Source organism: Chrysemys picta, chromosome 6 (assembly GCF_011386835.1).
Source record: "Chrysemys picta bellii isolate R12L10 chromosome 6, ASM1138683v2, whole genome shotgun sequence".
Lineage (NCBI taxonomy): Eukaryota > Metazoa > Chordata > Testudines > Emydidae > Chrysemys > Chrysemys picta.
The window spans coordinates 108,218,226-108,235,623 of NC_088796.1; the positions used below are offsets into that span (position 1 = coordinate 108,218,226).

A 17,398-nucleotide genomic window follows, 5' to 3' on the forward strand; every position below is an offset into this window, starting at 1 on the left:
CCAATGGAAATTAGGGAACAAAGTCCTAAGCACTCTACAAGCACACACTGAGACAAGCACATGCTGAGAGGAAGTCCCTGCCCCAAGAGAATACAGTCTACACAGTCAAGACAACCAACGTTTTTGGAGGGGAAGAAGAGACAGAGAGCAGTGACTTTCCCACTGTGTCGTAGCAGGTCACTGACAGGGTCAGAGCTCTTGAGTCTTAATCCACTATCCTATTCACTAAATCATGCTGCCTCCGAACATAAGAGACTATCAAATTCCACAGCAATGGGGCCTGTGTAGGAAGCTAGATCTATAGATAAATTTAGATGGGTAGTTCAAGATGCACTACAGAAAGGCAAACTCTTGCATTTTGTATTGGCAAGGATATAAGTAGTTTAGTTTCTTAATCACTGTGTAAGGTCCCCTCCAAAAAGGAGTATGTTTGGGATTTTTTCCAGGCAGCTTTTTCCAGTTGCATAGCAACAACTTCTCTCCTTGCTGGATGGACATATAACTTTCTTTTTTTTCTGACATCTTGTGCCTGGCATGCTCGCTTCTGGCTCTTGCTATATACAAAGACAACAAAAGATGACTTTTTATCCCAGTCTTGTTAGTCTTCACTGACTAAATCTCTAAGAATAGCACCAATGGTACAGTTTACTTTCTCTACTCCCAATTACTCATCGGTGGGCAACATTGGTCCTCACCTTGATTAGCTGGAGTTATTGGCAAACGTTGTGTAACTACGGTGATTCAAATTCCTTCCCTGATCACTGCAGAGATAACTTGATCCGCTGAACTGCAACACATGTTTCATGAGTGCCCCCATAACTGTCTCATCCCTTTTGTCTTTCAGTGGGCTCATACACTACCGGAAATTACTGATTTGTTCTGATAGTGGGCCTTTCAAATCAATCTGTATGAACTCCCAGGACTTAGTAGGTTGGGGCATTTCAGCTGAAAGAGTTCTTGTTTTTTATCATGCTTGCCTATCTTGGTAAGACAGGGAAGTGCCTAAACCTTAACATTTGCAGCCATATCCAGCCAAAAAAAAATCTGGGTACCCAGCTAAAGAGGCTTTTCATACCATGGGTAGCGGGGAGGGATAGCTCAGTGGTTTGAGCATTGGCCTGCTAAACCCAGGGTTCTGAGTTCAATCCTTGAGAGGGCCACTTAGGGATCTGGGGCAAAACCAGTACTTAGTCCTGCTAGTGAAGGCAGGGGGCTGGACTCAACGACCTTTCAAGGTCCTTTCCAGTTGTAGGAGATAGGATATCTCCATTAATTTAATTTAATTTATCATGAAGACAGTCCAGTACCATTCTCTGTTAGCTTGCTAGCAAGACAATTCTGTTACCTTCATTCCCCAGTAAGTTGGTACCCAGATCAATGCATAATTGTTCCTGAGCTGCACTGACCCACCTAGTCTGAGTTTCCTTTAGTAGATCTGTTGGTGCACAGAACAGAACTCGGGTTCTTCTTCGAGTGTCATCCCTGTGGGTGCTCCACTTTAGGTGATTGTGTGCCCTGTGCCTCTAGTCAGAGACTTTTGATAACAGTACCTGGCTGAGCCACATATGTGCTCTCCCAGTCTCGTGTCAGCAGTGGCAATTACCTAGTCCTGTGTGGCCTTCCCACCCCCCAGTTCCTTCTTAACTGCCCTTGGTCCGAGTCAGCGCTCCAGCAGTGCACTCGCTCACTTTACCTCAGAATTAGCTTAGTTAGATTAGTCAAGTAGTTTAATGTAGTTAGGTTAGTTGGTTAAGAACCCTTTCTTTTTCTCCCTGCTTAAAAACAAAAACACTTTTTTTCCTTTCGTCCCCTTAAGGGACATCATTTTTCCTCAGAATGCCAGGGTCGCCTGGCTGTAAACGCTGTCTCTCCTCTCATGAGGCAATTCCGCTTTCTGATGGACACTCACAATGTGTCTGGTGCCTGGGGAAAACTCATGTGCCCCAGAAGTGCACCCATTGCCACAATCTTAAGACCCGGACAAGGAAAGTGAGGGACCTTAAACTGAAACTTATCTTAGTGGAAAAGTCTCTCCGTCCCACCTCAGACCTGGGCTCGCAAATTTCTCCTGATGCCCTATCATCAAAGGTGGCTTCCAACAGACTGCCCTCCTCTACCCTGAAAGGAAGGGACCTGTCTCCTAAAGGATGTGGAAAGGGGAGAGCTAACACCCCCTACCAAGACCGCGTCAAAGACAAAACTTTCCCCCACTCCATCCACCACATCGGTACTGTCACAACCACAGATCCTAGGAGGGCAGGCAGAAGACCGCCTCCTCCACCTTGGTACCTGCAACACAGCTAAAGCACTTGGTACCGGGTAACTCTGCAGTTCAAAAGGCAACAGAGCCATCTGCTGGCCCTATTTTTAATTGCATAGACATTACATCACAGTTGCTATTCCGTCCTCGGTGTGCTCTCTGTCAGCTCCTTTCCTACCAGTACCCCTGGTACTGCCACAATTCTCTGTACCACCTTTCACACAGGTACCTCCATCAGTTCCATAGCTTCAACAGTTTCTTCCTCGAAAGGACCTGAAAATTGCCCCAGTACCAGCATCACCTCTCCTCAGTACCAATACTGGTTCGGTACTTTCGCTACCACTCACTTCACTAAATACATCTGCTCTTCCTTTCTCTAGCACAGAGGATGAAGATGAGGAGGGGAGGCTTTCTCCTCCCAGTAATCTCCACTTATGCAAGGCAGTGTTCACGCCGCACATCAACAGTGGCCTAAGCCTCTGCCAGGGTCTGAATTTCAGGGATGGGATGGTCGCCCCTGGGCGCCCTCACATACACCCTTCCCATCTCAGTGAGCATTCTGGGAACCATGGGGAGCTTATACACAGCTTTACCCCAGATCCCTAAGTGGCATCAGAGAGATACATAGGTCCTCTTCAGCATGATCCACAGTGCCATCAGCTGCCCCTCCCGAACAGAGTGTTGAGGAGACAGAAGAAGTTTTAGCTCAGGAGGCGGATCCACCTGCACTTCATTCTCAGTGGATGAGACTATTATTCCCCTTATGCTTACTCCTGGAGATGATTTCAGCAATTTCCAGGAGCTCTTCAAAAGAATAGAAGAAACGTTCCGGATAACCCTAGAGGAGATCTCCAAGTCACGTCACGACCCTTGGACATACTTCACATATCCATCTCCTCCAGGATTGCCTTTCCAATTAACTCAGCAATCATGCACAAACATCTGGCAGACCCCCTGCTACAATCCCGCTCACATGTAAGAGAGCGGACAAAAACATATTGCGTCCCTTCAAAAGGGATGGAATTTCTATTCACACACCATCAGAAAATTTCATTGGTCATTGATGCAGTTAATGAACGGGGCAAACAGCATTAATCTAGAAAACCCCTTATGATAAAGAGTGGAAAAGACTGGTCTTACTCAGCCACAAGGCCTGTTCATCAGCGACACTATACTTCCGGGCTGCCAATTATGAAACACTTATGGAGAAGTATGACCATATAAACGATTCCAAATTTTCTGACTTTATTGACTACATACCCAAGGACAAAAGAGAGCAGTTTACATCACTCATTTCTGAGGGCCTCCTCTTGGCTAGAACTGCCCTCCAAGCCTCCTTGGACTCTACTGACACGACGGCAATGACCATAGCCACCGCCATAGTAATGCGCCAGGCCTCCTGGTTTCATCTGTCGGGCTTCCCTAGGGAGATCCAAGCCACGGTAGAGGAACTTCTGTTCAAGGGTCCAAAACCGTTTGCCGCTAAGATTGACACGTTGCTCCATTTGTTGAAAGATTTGAGGGCCATGCTCAGGTCACTTGGCATCTATACACCTGCAACAAAATGCAAACAAGACAGGTATTATACATTGCAGCGTCCCTCACAAGTCCCGTACACACAGCTGCCGGGACAGTACGATAACTAGAGGCATAGACAGAGACCACCCAGATGCAGACCAAGCTCCTCCCAACCCATCACATCTTAACAATCAACCTCTAAACAGCAGATTTGAAGGTTTGGTTGAGGGCTTGCCAGACCTCCCCCAACTTTTGCTGCCAACACTATCTCCCACCAACCGTCCCTTTACCAATCATCTAATACCGTTCTATCCAAACAGGTGAACCATCACTTCCGACAGATGGGTACTGGAAGTCATCATGACCGGCTATGCCATCCAGTTCCTCTTCATCCTTACTACCACCCTCCCGCCCCATCCCTCTTCAGGGACCCCTCTCATGAGCCCTTCCTGAGACAGGAAGTGGAGCATCTCCTACAACTGGGTGCAGTAGAGCCAGTTCTGGTACATCACTGAGGGAAGGGCTTCTATTCCCATTGTTTTTAACCCAAAAGAAGTCTGGAGGATGGAGAGCCATCCTCGATTCCAGGAAGCTAAACCTATTAATCAGAACACGACGATTCAGGATGGTTACATTAGCTACAATGACTCCAGCACTGGAACATGGGGATTGGTTTGTAGCTGTCGACTGGCAAGATGCATATTTTCACATTACTATATGCCCTACGCACAGGGAATTTCTTTGGTTCGTACTGGGACAGGATCATTTCCAATATACAGTACTACTCTTTGGCCTCTCCACAGCCCCGTGAGTATTTTCCAAAGTAATTGCTGTGGCAGCGGCCCACCTTTGCAAGCATGGGGTCATGGTAAACCCCTGCTTAAATGATGGTCTCATCAAGGCTCACACTCGGCAGAAGCTGTCGCAGTCACACACCAGACAATGTTGCTCTTCATCAGTCTCTGTCTACAAATAAAAGTCCACACTAATACCTGCCTAGAAATTGGACTTTATCGATGCACACCTACATTCTCTAGAAGCAACAGCATCATTACCTCTTCAGAGATTCACCGCTTGAATGAACCTCATCGATACCTTGGTGCACAGCCCAAGGATATCGGCCATGACCTGTCTTCAGCTACTAGATCATATGGCGGCAATCACATATGTGGTGAAACATGCCAGACTGCACATGCACTGCTTGCAGGGTTAGCTCAAGGTAGTGTTTACACCACACACAATTTGAACAAACTTCAGAGTATGCCAATAAAGGTCAAGGACTCACTACAGTGGTGGATTCACCCGCACAATGTCTGTTCAGGTGTCCCTTTCCTTCAGCCTCCTCCCAAATTGATAAGCACAATAGATGCCTCTCTACTGGGCAAGCTCACAGTACAGGGAAGATGGTCTTCTTCCGAATCAACACTCCATATCAATGTACTGGAACTGTACGTAGTTTAGTATGCCTGTGCGCGTTTCATGCCTCTGATCAAAGACAAAAACATACTGATCATGACGGACAATGTAGCCTGCATGTTCCACGTAAACAGGGAGGAGTGAGATCATACTCCCTATGTACGGAGGCCATAAAACTCTGGACATGGTGAGTACAACACATATCAGGTACCTACCTGCCGGGGTTTCAATATCATGGCCTATGCTTTAAATAGAAGGTTCTTGAATGACCTTGAGTGGGAAACAATATCTGTGTGATCAGGAGCATATTTCAACAATGGATGTTCCCCGCGATAGACCTATTTGCCAAAAAACAAAAGGGTAAATGTCCAGCTCTTTGCTCCAGATCAGGTCTGGGATGAGAATCCAGCGGCAATGCATTTTTCATTCCATGGCATGCACCACTCCTTTATGCTTTTCCTCCCACCCCATTGCTGTCTAGGGTTCTGCACAAGATCAGAATTGATCAAGCCAAAGTCATTCTGATAGCACCAGCATTGCCCAGACAAACCTGGTACCTATACCTGAAACAGATGTCATCATGCCCCCCGTTTCTTCCAAATCTCTTCTCTCAGGACGTGGGTCAGACTCTGCATCCAAATCTGCTCTGGTGTCCAGTCAAGGGACCCTGGCAACCGACTATAAATCAGAGTTAAGTGTAAAACAAACAAACAAACAAAATACACCACCACCAATCCTATAGCTCACTCATTCTTCTTCAGCTGTCCCTTTACTGAGAACATGGTTGATATTGATATCATATGTGGCATCTGGTGAAGTTTCTTTTTGTAATGTTAAATACCCAAGTGAGAATGGCCTTGATCTTGCACCACTGAAGTCAATGGGAGTTTTACACTTGACTTTTATGGGATCAAGATCAGACCTTAAAGCAGAACATTTCACTTTAAACATTTTTAGAGAACTCTGTTGGGAATCTGAGTATCAGATTCCCTGTTGGAGGGGGCAGAGATTCAAACAGTTTCAATAAGTTCCTGTCCTGTAACTTTTTTTTTCTTTTCAAGTTCCATTTACTTCTTATTCGACTTGGGAAACCAATTTTGCAAATAAATTGTCCCCTTCTGTGATTGGTGAGCAGGATGATTACAGAGGCTTGATTAAAAAAAATAGGATTTATTTTTAAATACTACTACTCTAGCCACTTAGTCTGAATATTTCTGCTAGTTTTCTTTTACTTTGTTATTCAAGGATCCTCCCCAGGATCTGTCTGCCTCGTTACTTTTTTTTACACTTTTTTAAAATAAAGCTTATGTATTGTAAAAACGTGCTTTTAAAAGGCCAATAGAAATAATTCCGTGGTTGTGGCACTTTTTAAAATTGCTTTATAAACAGTTGCTTCTAAACAAAGAAATCATTCCTCTTCAGTGTTTGCAACCTAAAAACAGCAGCACTGAGAATGGGTACGTAGAAATAATTCAATTGATTTTCATTGCTCAATCTGAAAACAATTTGGAAACTTTTCCTGTCCACATCAGAATGAAACCAATACCTTGCCAAGTTTTTTGATGGAGAGAGACCCCCCTCCACCCCAAGTAGCCTTGTGGTTATGGTACTTACCTGGGATATAGGTGACTCAAATTAAAGTCAATGTTTTGCCTGCTTTAGACCAAGGACTTTAACCTGAGTCTTTCACATCCTAGGTGTGGGCCCTCACCACTGGCCTATACAGTCTCTCTCTTTTTCATAATGAATATTTATTTATACAACATGGAACCATTCCAACAGAAGAGACTGACAAAGTGAAGCAGCGACTGACTCTAGTTTTATGGTTAGACACTCATCTGGACATGGGAGACTGAGGTCCAAGTGTCTGCTTCAAATCAGGTAGAGCAGGGACTTGTAGCTGGATGTCTCACCTCCCAGCTGAGTGCCCTAACCACCAAGTCATGGGTTATTCTTCTTGTGCTTTCTCTTTTTCTCACTCTCTGGTTTTGACCAGAAACCTTTCCTGAGGAAAATGTATTAAAAACTGGTACATTCCCACAAAAAGAAATTAAAATCAATTTTGATGAAAAAATGTTTCATCAAAAATTTCCTTGCCGTCTCTATTCAGAATGGCTCCCAACACTGCATCTAGGATACCACGCTACTCCTCCTTGACACCATCTAGCCCATTGAAGTAAATGGTTTTGAGCACTGCAGTAATACTGCAGTAAGTGTTTGCAGAACTGGGCGGTAAGGTATTTTTGGTCTACTCACTGTGGCATCTGATCACCTTCTACTAATGAATTAATCAATGTGACTCATACTTGATTCATGGGAAATTAGAGACGTAGTATGTACTACAGATTTCAAATCAACAAACGTATTGTCTGCACTTTCTGGCTATGTAGAAGGGGACAGATCATGTCAAACAGGGTCATAAGTGTTAAGCATGACTGGCTAATGTGTCCTTGTTCACACTAAGGGTAAAATTGTTGTTTAACATCAAGTTAGTTAGAACATGCTAGCTAACATGTTTTCTAACATTATGCATTTTGTGGACAAGGCCTCACTGTTCGTGTGGTCTGGGGCACAGTCAGCATCTATGATGGCAGAGTCCTTTAAAATAATTTTAATAGTAAAGATCCCATCCTCCATTTCTTTTTAAAATTGTAGAGAGATTGTGAGTGAGTGGGAGATGGAGAGGAGGGAAAGAAGTAGCAGGATATGAGGTGGAGATGATGCGGAATAATAGCTAAGGAGGTGTTACAGTATTACTTGTAACTTACTGGTAATGCATGTTGAATCTAAGTACTGATATTTATCAAAACAGAATCAAATTTATAACTTCTGAATGAGATTTTACCTACCACTCTATTTTTCAAATTTGAGTTAACTAAACAGGGAGCCAAAATGTAAAATCCAAAGTGCATCCAGGGAGTCTCTTTCTAACTTTTAAATCATTTCAGTAAAATCTGTTAGTGAAAAACTGAGGTTTCAGTATCCTGAGCTTCTTGGAAATGTGTTTGTTATTTTTATCCACAGCCAATGTGCTTGGGAAGAAGAGCAATTTTGTTTACTCCCAGGTGGCTTAAATTTGATTTGAACTCACAGCAGAGTTTAAGCTGATGAATAGCTTTTTATTGAACATGAATAAATTGAGAAATTCAGATTAGTCAGCCACTTTTTCTTCATCATTTAAATTCCAGAGAAGATGCATTTAGCAAAAAAATAGAACACAAAGGTATGCACAGTTGATGAATTGTACCTGATGACTAGCTGAATTAATAAAATAATTAATGAATCTGATGCTGCTGCAGGGTTTTTCAGTTCCAGTATTCTTATGAAAAAGAATTCATACAACACCAAGAAAGAACTGTCATCAAAAAGAAAATGAATGAATGTATCATCCAATCAATATGCAGACCAATACTGAGAGAGAGGTTCCTTTAGTAAACAGACAGTAGCTCTTCATCAGACAAAACATAGTGTAACATAGATACTTTGGTCAGATATAAATGCTGAAATCCTCTGAATGACAAGACAGTATGTTCCTTGGAGCAAGTGCCTTGTCTCCTCCATGTTCTTTGTAACACTGAGCATATTTTAAGCATTCAATGCATAGCTTCAGATGTCGATTCCCTTACTCACATTGAGTGTGCTAGCTTACTCCAGGAGTAATCCTCATACTCACTCCCAGAGTAAGGTATCACTCAATGCAAATCTCACTGTGAGTAAGGAGATCAGAATCTGGCCATTTGTGATTGTGGTAACACACACAAGGATGCAAAGGTTGAGTGCTGATCCTTAATATTGTCACTTCTTTACTTTCGAGTGCCTGACCATACATTCTTCTCTTACTATAGTTTTCTGTGTGGAAAAAAAATCATATAGTTCCATCTTTTTTGTAATGTCATTTGAGATCTACTGATAACAATGCTATGTAAAAGATAGCTATTGTTATTTTTCTATATGCATTCCATTTCTACTATGCAGGGCTGGCTCTAGGTTTTTTGCCGCCCCAAGCAAAAAAAAATTTGGCTGCCCCCCGTCCCTGCCCTGGGCTCCTCGCCGCACCCCCCTGCCGCCCCAACCCTGGGCTCTCCCCCACCACCTGCACCCCCTGCCCTGGGCTCTCCCCCCCGACCCGCACCCCCCTGCCGCCCCAGCTCTGGGCTCCCCCTACCCTCCCACCATTGCCCCCCACACACACCTCCTGCCACCCCAGCCCTGGGCTCTTGCCCTCCCCCACCCCCCACCCCGGCCCTGCACCCTCCTTCCACCGCAGCCCTGGGTCACTGGTAACTTGCTCCCAGGGCGGGTCATTCAGCAGGAATTTTGGGTGTGCACAGAACACAGACAGGATTGGTTCCCATATGGTTACAGAACTGCAGTAAAGTGGAACAATTTTCAGCTTGTGTGATTGGAGGATATCTGGATGCATATCATAAGACTGTCCTACATAAATGAGGAAAAGTTAAGGTTCCTTTATTAGTCTTTTGTTCCACTCTTTCTTTCTATGGGGAATTTGCCAATGCAATATCACTGTCTTCCTTTTAAACAAACAAACAAACAAACAAAAGGCAATGGCTGTTGAAAATAGCAATTCCAGTCCTAATAACCACTGGGAAGCATTTCTTGCTCAATTTTATCCTACTTTTTCTACAGCAATTTACAGTGGATCAGTATATTTGATTTGGGAGAAATGAAGTAACAGCTCCCCAAACTGAGCTTGAGCACTCCTGAATTTTGAGGTGTTCAAATCTGGAAGGCAGGTGCTGGGCGAGGGGCTGTGGCTCTGCGGAGGAGCACGGCAGCATGTATGCAGCAGTGTTTCTGGCGCTGCGCGAAGCCAGACATGCTGGTCTGAGTGGCACGGTAAGGGGGCAGAGGGGTTGGAGAAGGGGTAGCGGTTTCCAGGGGGGCAGTCAAGGGACAGGGAGAAGTGGGGGTTAGATGGGTCAGGGGTTCGGGGGGGGCAGTCAGGGGACAGGCAGCAGTTGGATAGGCATGGGAGTCCCAGGGGTTTCAGGGGACAGGTAGGGGGTGGGATCCTAGGCGGGAAGTTGCGGGGGGTCTCCTTGGGGACAAGGAGAAGGGAGGCTTAGATAGGGGGTGGGGTCCCGGGAGGGGGCAATCAGGGGACAGGGAGCAGGGGGGTTGGATGGGTTGGGGTTTCTGTGGGGGGCAATCAGAGGGAGCGGATGGGGGCAGGGTGAGGCTACCCTCCCTCCCTGTGGAGTGTCCTATTTTTTGAATGTGAAAATATGGAATCCCTACTCACAGTGCAGCTCTCCATTCAGGGTAGGCTGCAGCATGAGGTCTCAGCTTCCTCACTCCCTCCCCCTCTTTCCTGTTGGTAGTGGCCAAGGGACTGCTGGGAAATGTAGTTCTTTCCCTGCTCCAGGGCTGGCTCTATAGGCAGGGAGCTAACCAAGGAACTACAGCTCCCAGGGCCCCCTGTTGGTTCTCAGCTCCCATGCTGGATCCCTGCTGCCCCTACAAATGGGCTGCCCCAAGCAGGTGCTTGCTTTGCTGGTGCCTAGAGCCGCCCCTGCTACTATGGCATATAGGTAGCAGAGGCATGAGGGAGATGAGGTAGGACACTGTACTGCTTAGCCTAGCAGGGAGGGGCTAAGGAAGGATAGGAAAGATTCGCACTGAATTCAGTGGAAGTTGCTTTAAGCCCCATTAATGCCACTAACTTGGATTTCTAAGGGTTGCTGAGGGGCCATTAAATGGCACATCAGACTGAAGGGGTTAATATTTCCTGGATTAGTCTAAAGGAAGTGATACTTATTTTTTTAAAAGCCTTGAAAGCTACTCTTCAGCATTGAAAAGATACATCTTATTTAAATGCTGCCTACAGGATAAATTCCAACCTCATGATTTACAAATTTTAGGGCAATGTGTATGCTTCTAAATGTAACAGAATGGAGCATTTTCTGAGCATCTGGAATCCAGAAAATAATTTCTTTAATTAAAAGCCTATAACAATTAATTAGGTAGCTTCCTCTTTTATAATTATGAATTTGTATTCCCCTGCAACATAGATAATGTAGGTATCTTTTTTCCTTTTGTGTGTGTGTGTGTGTGTGAAATCAATAATATTTTACATTTTTCTTAAAATCCAGGAGCTAGAGGAAGATGAAGATAAGATTTAAAACATCTGTAAAAAACTTATAGCAGCTTTGTAAACCCTAGAGAGAACTGCAACCCTGTAACAAGTATTACCATCTGTTGTCTGTTTCTTTAATGAATTTATAAATTCTAGCGGTTTCTGATTATTTAGTAGTTAGTAATAAAGTATTACAAAATTTAATTGAAAAGCACTTGGATTTATATGTTCATTTAGGGCATTAATCTTTCAACATCTGAGAAGAAAGCAAAACAATACAATAGCCACACATTCATTTATGAAGATTACATGCAAATTAACTTATTTATATGCTCAATACACTGATCTGAATCTAAAGCCATTCCCACATCAGATGAAATAAGGGGCGTTTTCATGCCTTAAAGCTGATGCTAAACCAGAAGATGGGTCATTTAGTTGTATTTCCACTGGAGTTCTTCACCCTCCCTATTCCCCTGTGAAAGCAGAATGAGACATCTGCTTGGAAAGCTGCTAAGAAGTGGTCCCATGATAGGTAAAAATCATGCTGTAGTACATCGCTGATCAGATGAAAGTAAGGTAATGTGCTTTGGAAATCATTCTTGTCAAATAAAAACATGATTTTGACAAGAGATGGGATTAGCCTGGAGTGATCCACAGCTGTTTTAAACCAAGCTTTGATTAATCTAATGTTTATCAACAAGTATCATAAGGAAAGTTGTCCTAGTGACATAGCAGTAGACATAGCTATATGACTAAGGCCTCACTTCAGAAAAATACTGTTAAAAGCTAAATCGTACATTTAAATCTGTGCTAGTTCCAGGATACAGAAGGAATGAGACATCTGTTTGCAAGGAAAATTTCAGAGTGGCGGTGTAACCGGTACACCTTGATTAGAGGAAGGTGTCATGATTACAAGTGAGTGAAACTAAATGGTTTACTTTTGTGAAAGTTTTGATTAAAAAACTGAAAAATATAGTGATGTCTATGAATTTTCTTGAACGCCAGTGTGTGAAAAAGGTAAATGTTATGCAAAATATACAGCAATAAAAGAAAGAATGGTTAGTAGAGGAGATCAACAAAACTGAGAGCATAGTTTATTGCACAGTGCATCTAAACAGTTAATAACAGTAATGGCAAAAGCAATAATTTATCAGGCTATATTGCATCAACAAATAGACAAAAACCAACCTACTTTTAAAAAAAATTCAATATAGTTACTGTCTTAAATTAAATTAGGACACATTAAGTATATCTGCCTGCCCTTCACCCAGTTTTTAGTTGGTTAGTTTCTTGTAGGCAGCAAGAAAGTGGATCTTGATGAAATTGAAGGAGGAGAAATATACTTTGTGTGTCAATTTTCCTGAGGCATTGAGTGTATCTGTACTCAATTTCATATGTTTTTTTAAGGTTTATGTTGGTTGGATATTCAATCTAGCAACCTTAACTCAGATCTAACAAAATATGTATCTGTGTGTATGTATAATATTTTAGATGGACTTAATAGGTTTGCTTAATTTTGATAGCTGCTTCATTTTGTGGTGCTTTGAGAATTCATTTGTAGGATGGGCATATTATTACCAGGTGCTATGCAGTTAAGGAAGCCTTTTCTGCACAAGCCTTGAATCCCAATCCTGGGTTGCTTGGTTTCTCTATGATTTATTGACATTGCTAGAACATTTTTTAGTTAGTGAATATGAAACAAGTCCGGTAAGTCTGTGAATGCAAGACAAAATTTCAGTGTGTTAATGAGAGACAAGCCACTGCTGTTGGAAAGGAGATATGTGTTTACTTGAGGAAGGAAGAAGAATAAAATGCTTTCCTGGCTGGATTCCTGTAGCCTCAACAAAGATGCCTACCTAATACAGTGCTTCTTGATTTTCTCTGACTTGGGGGAACATGGTGCTATGGTTGAATCCATATAATTGCTGGAAAATGGCACTTGTGCTAAACTGAGATGATTTTCTAGGAACATATTTAATTGCAACACATTTTCATTTATGCAGGGTTTAGTCACTGCACTTATTCATTAAACAACATACCTAGTTAACACAGGTAAATTGGTATTGGTGTCATAAATTTCATGGTGTAAGGCTCCTAGTTCACTTCAGTTTGCTCCTGAGTCAGTCTTTAGTTAATAAATTCGTAGCATGACTTTTTAAAGAGCAATTCTGCATACGAGTAAATATCTCCCAGCACAATGTATTCCTAGGAACCTCTGATAACCAGGATGATGGTTCAGTTGGCATATTTGTCTCCACTGGAGAGTGCCAGTTATGATGACTCTATTGTACCACTGCTGTGCTTTGTTATGGGAGGGGGAACTTCTTTTAAAGAATAGCTAATAGTTTATACTCTCTAAAAACCTGATTTGCAGATTAGTTAATTTATACTTAGTTGCTGCTGAACTGACAGGAAACAAGTGACAACAAATTATAATATTCCCTACTTCTGCTCCCAATACTCCCTCCCCTCCCCGCATTTCCTGACCTTGCTGCTGTTTTTGTCAACTTTGGTTCTGTGCCTTCTGTCATGGTGTCCTTTCAGTGTTCATCTGCCAAGCACACACTGTTTCCTCCTTCAGATCTTCCTTTCAAAAAGTTGCACACATTGGAAAGTCAGATTTCCAAGTACAGAAGAAATGGGACATCCACGTGCCAGATCCAGGACCCATGTTTGTTAGGTATTCGGGCTGATAGTGCTTGACTTCCTGAAGGATTTACCATTGTCCTATATCTTACTTGTATTTAGGTTTGTGTTATTTATATTGTAATCTCTTTGGAGCAAGGAACATATTTTATCTAAGTTTGCAGAGACATGGATTTGCAGTACTGCACACATGTTTAGTAACAACAAATACAAAGTAAGGATTAACAGTACTGGTAGTAGAGTCCCTTCACAGGTTAGGCCATGAATTTCCATATAATATCTCAGACCCTAGATCTGGAAAATTATAAAGGTTCTTATAAGGGGGTCTGATAGACTTTTTGCACCTCCTACCAAAAGGCATAAAAATTTGTTAGGATCTAAATAATGTTACCATGTTATGGCAGATATGCCCAGTATCACTTGCTCTGTAAGTGACCCTTCAACCTTCTGCTCTCTTCAACCTCTTTGTGCATTCTTAGCTGTGCTTCTGGAGGTTTCAACATGCCACTTCAGCATCTCCTTCTTCTCCTCTAAATCAGTAGCTCACATGAAAACAAAAATAAAATATTTTGTATTTCTTTGAGTTGAGGATATATGACTTAATTATCTGTCAAGTTTGAAAAAGCATATGCACAAATTCCAGGACATCTCAGAGTGAAGAAGAAACTTAGGAAACTATTTCTCATAGGGAGACTCACAGCAGCCTTATTTTTGCATGATGCTTTTGAGTATACTGATGTGTTGGGTACTTTTTCAGTAGCCCACAGAGAAAAAAAAACAGCACACTCCAAGCAAGTTTGATTTGCAATAATTGATATAATTGCAATATAACTGAAAGGAAATTTCCTCGAAAATGAATGTTGTAAAGAGGAAGATCCTTAAATGTTTTGAGATCTAGGAAGTTGGCCATGGTCAGTTCAGATAAAAATCGCTGTTCTGTCAACTATTCAGAATGTTCTGAATTCGTGTTCTGTGCTTTGCTTTAGGATTTACATCTTGGATTCTGAAATGGTGCAAGAAATAAAATATAACTACCCAGCGTACAGGAAACACAGGTGCTTTTATTGGTGTTGTTACCACGTGAAACCTGGTTTTGCGCGCTCGTGCACACACACACACATACACTTCCCCCATGCACTGCATGATGCTCAACATTTTCCTTCTTCACCAAGATTCACAGAAAACAGCAATGTGAGTATGTGTGTCCAGTGGAGGGGTCTGAGCACCACTCCTAAGAGCATTCCCGGCTCAAACAAATGGAGTAAGGAAATCACTGAGCAGATGAAATTGGTGGTATTGCAGCTACTGGATTTCCATTTGGTGGGGGAAAAGGAGGAGCTACCTCAGCACCCATTTCCCCTGAAGAGGGAGAGAATGAGGTAAGGTAGAGAGAGGAAATGCTCCCACCCTTTTCACTTGGAAATGATGAAAACCATGAAAAACACTCCGAATACTACTACTCCTGTGAATGGCAACTATTAAAATGCAGTTACGGTAGGTATTGTCAATGTTAAAATCTGTGGCAAGTTGAAATGTATGCAACAACGTAAAACAAAGGAGGGGGGGAACTATTGCAAAATGTTGTCTGAGATGCCATGGTATCATTAGGCTCTGTTTATACCTCATAAGATGTGGATGGCCTGGTATTCAGAGTGTGTGCTTTAAGCCCTATTTCTCTTTCTGTGAGCCAACTGTGGTTGATTTTTCTTGTCACTCTAACTGCTCACTTCTGGCTACACAGCAAATATGGAATAAACAAATAGAAAATATTCCACTTATGAACAGCTATATCTGTGTGGCTGTTGATCGATCTCCAGTGCAGACCACCTGGCATGTTGCTAAGGTGTGAATGGATGCGATTCCATGAGTGGAGGCCCCAGCTTTAACACACCATGGCACATGATAGGCTATAGCAGTTTTAAGATACCACAACACAAAGCTGCAGCAGCTATAAGAAGCCACAGGAAAAGACAGTCCAAAACCGTATTAAGACACAATTTTGTGATTATGTGTTTATTTCCTTTCCTGCTTATGTTTCTGTGGGGTATTTGTCTCCTGCATACAAGGCCTGAATATCAGCCTACTGAAGTTAGCAGAAGTCTTTCCATTGACTTCAATGGGTTATCAATCAGTACTTCAGTGTCAATGGTGCTAAATGCTTAGGAGACACTGTTTAATGTAAACCCCAGAATCCATGTAATTTCTGTGGAAAAATAAAGCAAAATCAAACATCATTTGGAAAATATGAGTTCTAAGATTTCAAAACTGCCTCATGGGTTGGGTGCCCAATTGCTATTAAAATCCCTTAGGTGGCTTTGAAAATCTCAGCCTGTAAATGCATTTTTCAGCTTCCAGGTGGTTACACAGTTATTAATATGGGACCACCTCTGCAAGGCTTCAATGTTTTATTTATTTACATATGTAAACATTCAAATTCCATCTATATGGCTAAGACATGTATTGTGTATGTGAGCCACATCTTTTCCTTTCTGTTTAGGCTTCATGGCATGGTTATTATGAAGAAGGAAACAACATTAATAGGAAAAAAAACATTTTCCAGGTTGACCAGCTTTCTAGACAGGGAATATTGTTTTTCAGAGAACTGGGTGAAACGTGACCAAATTTCAGAATAACTCTCCAACCTTTGGTGTTTTGCATATCCATATTTTTATTATTGGGTATAACATTGGCATTGTAAAAGGAAAAAAAAGACAGAGACAGATCTTTATACACAGATTCATCACTCTGCTGGCTGACAACTTATCCTGAAGAGCTGGCTGGCTAGAGTGTCTGCTGAATTACTAGGCAGATATTCACAAGACTAAGGTATTAGCTATGTCGCTATACTGCCTTAAATAGGCTGCTTGTCCAGATTCTGTCGATCTCTTTTCATAATCCTGAGACTACAATATTGATTTGTTTTATGAACATTACATTGTGGTTTGAAAGTTCCATGATACCTGTATTGTCTTGCTCATGGCGTTTTTTATGTGGTGAGGGTTGGGGTTTTTTGTATTTGTTTGCTTTTGGAGTGGTTACTGCTATTCTGCTGGCCATTAACAAAGGTAACCTTAATTTTCAAAATTCTTCTCACCACTAGATCTTTTAACATCATTCAGTAACTTTGGTAATTCATATCCCAACATTTTTTAATCTCCCTAAAAATAGACACATCCAGCAGATATATTGAATACTCCCTCTATCCCTGCATCCTCTTCAATAGCTCCTTATTTGCTGGCAGTGAGCTCGGGACAAAGAAGAAAGAAAGTGTCAACTTTGCACCAAAAGTTTCCCCTGAAGCCAGAAAATCCTTGCACTGGGGAAACCTTAGTACAGAGCCACTTCAGCAAATCCTATACCCTAGAGCAATGGGCATATTCCATTGTGGGCAAATTGCACAATTTAGAGCACTCAGAAGTTTTCTTCAAAAATTCCATTTTACTCATACACGAGTACAAAAG

General features: G+C 42.3%; 1 protein-coding gene and 1 long non-coding RNA gene across 40 annotated transcripts in view; one reads left to right on the plus strand and one right to left on the minus strand.

Annotated features, from left to right (window-relative positions):
• Window positions 1–17,398, plus strand: part of PTPRD (protein tyrosine phosphatase receptor type D) — a 1,673,772-nt gene that overhangs the window by 293,508 nt on the left and 1,362,866 nt on the right. The gene's annotated exons all lie outside the window — the stretch shown is intronic.
• LOC112059687 (uncharacterized) lies at window positions 3,487–10,603 on the minus strand. Its single transcript, XR_002888973.3, has 3 exons — window positions 10,458–10,603; window positions 5,758–5,872; window positions 3,487–3,814 (listed from the first exon to the last, which is right to left on the minus strand). It is a non-coding gene; the product is annotated as an uncharacterized LOC112059687 (long non-coding RNA).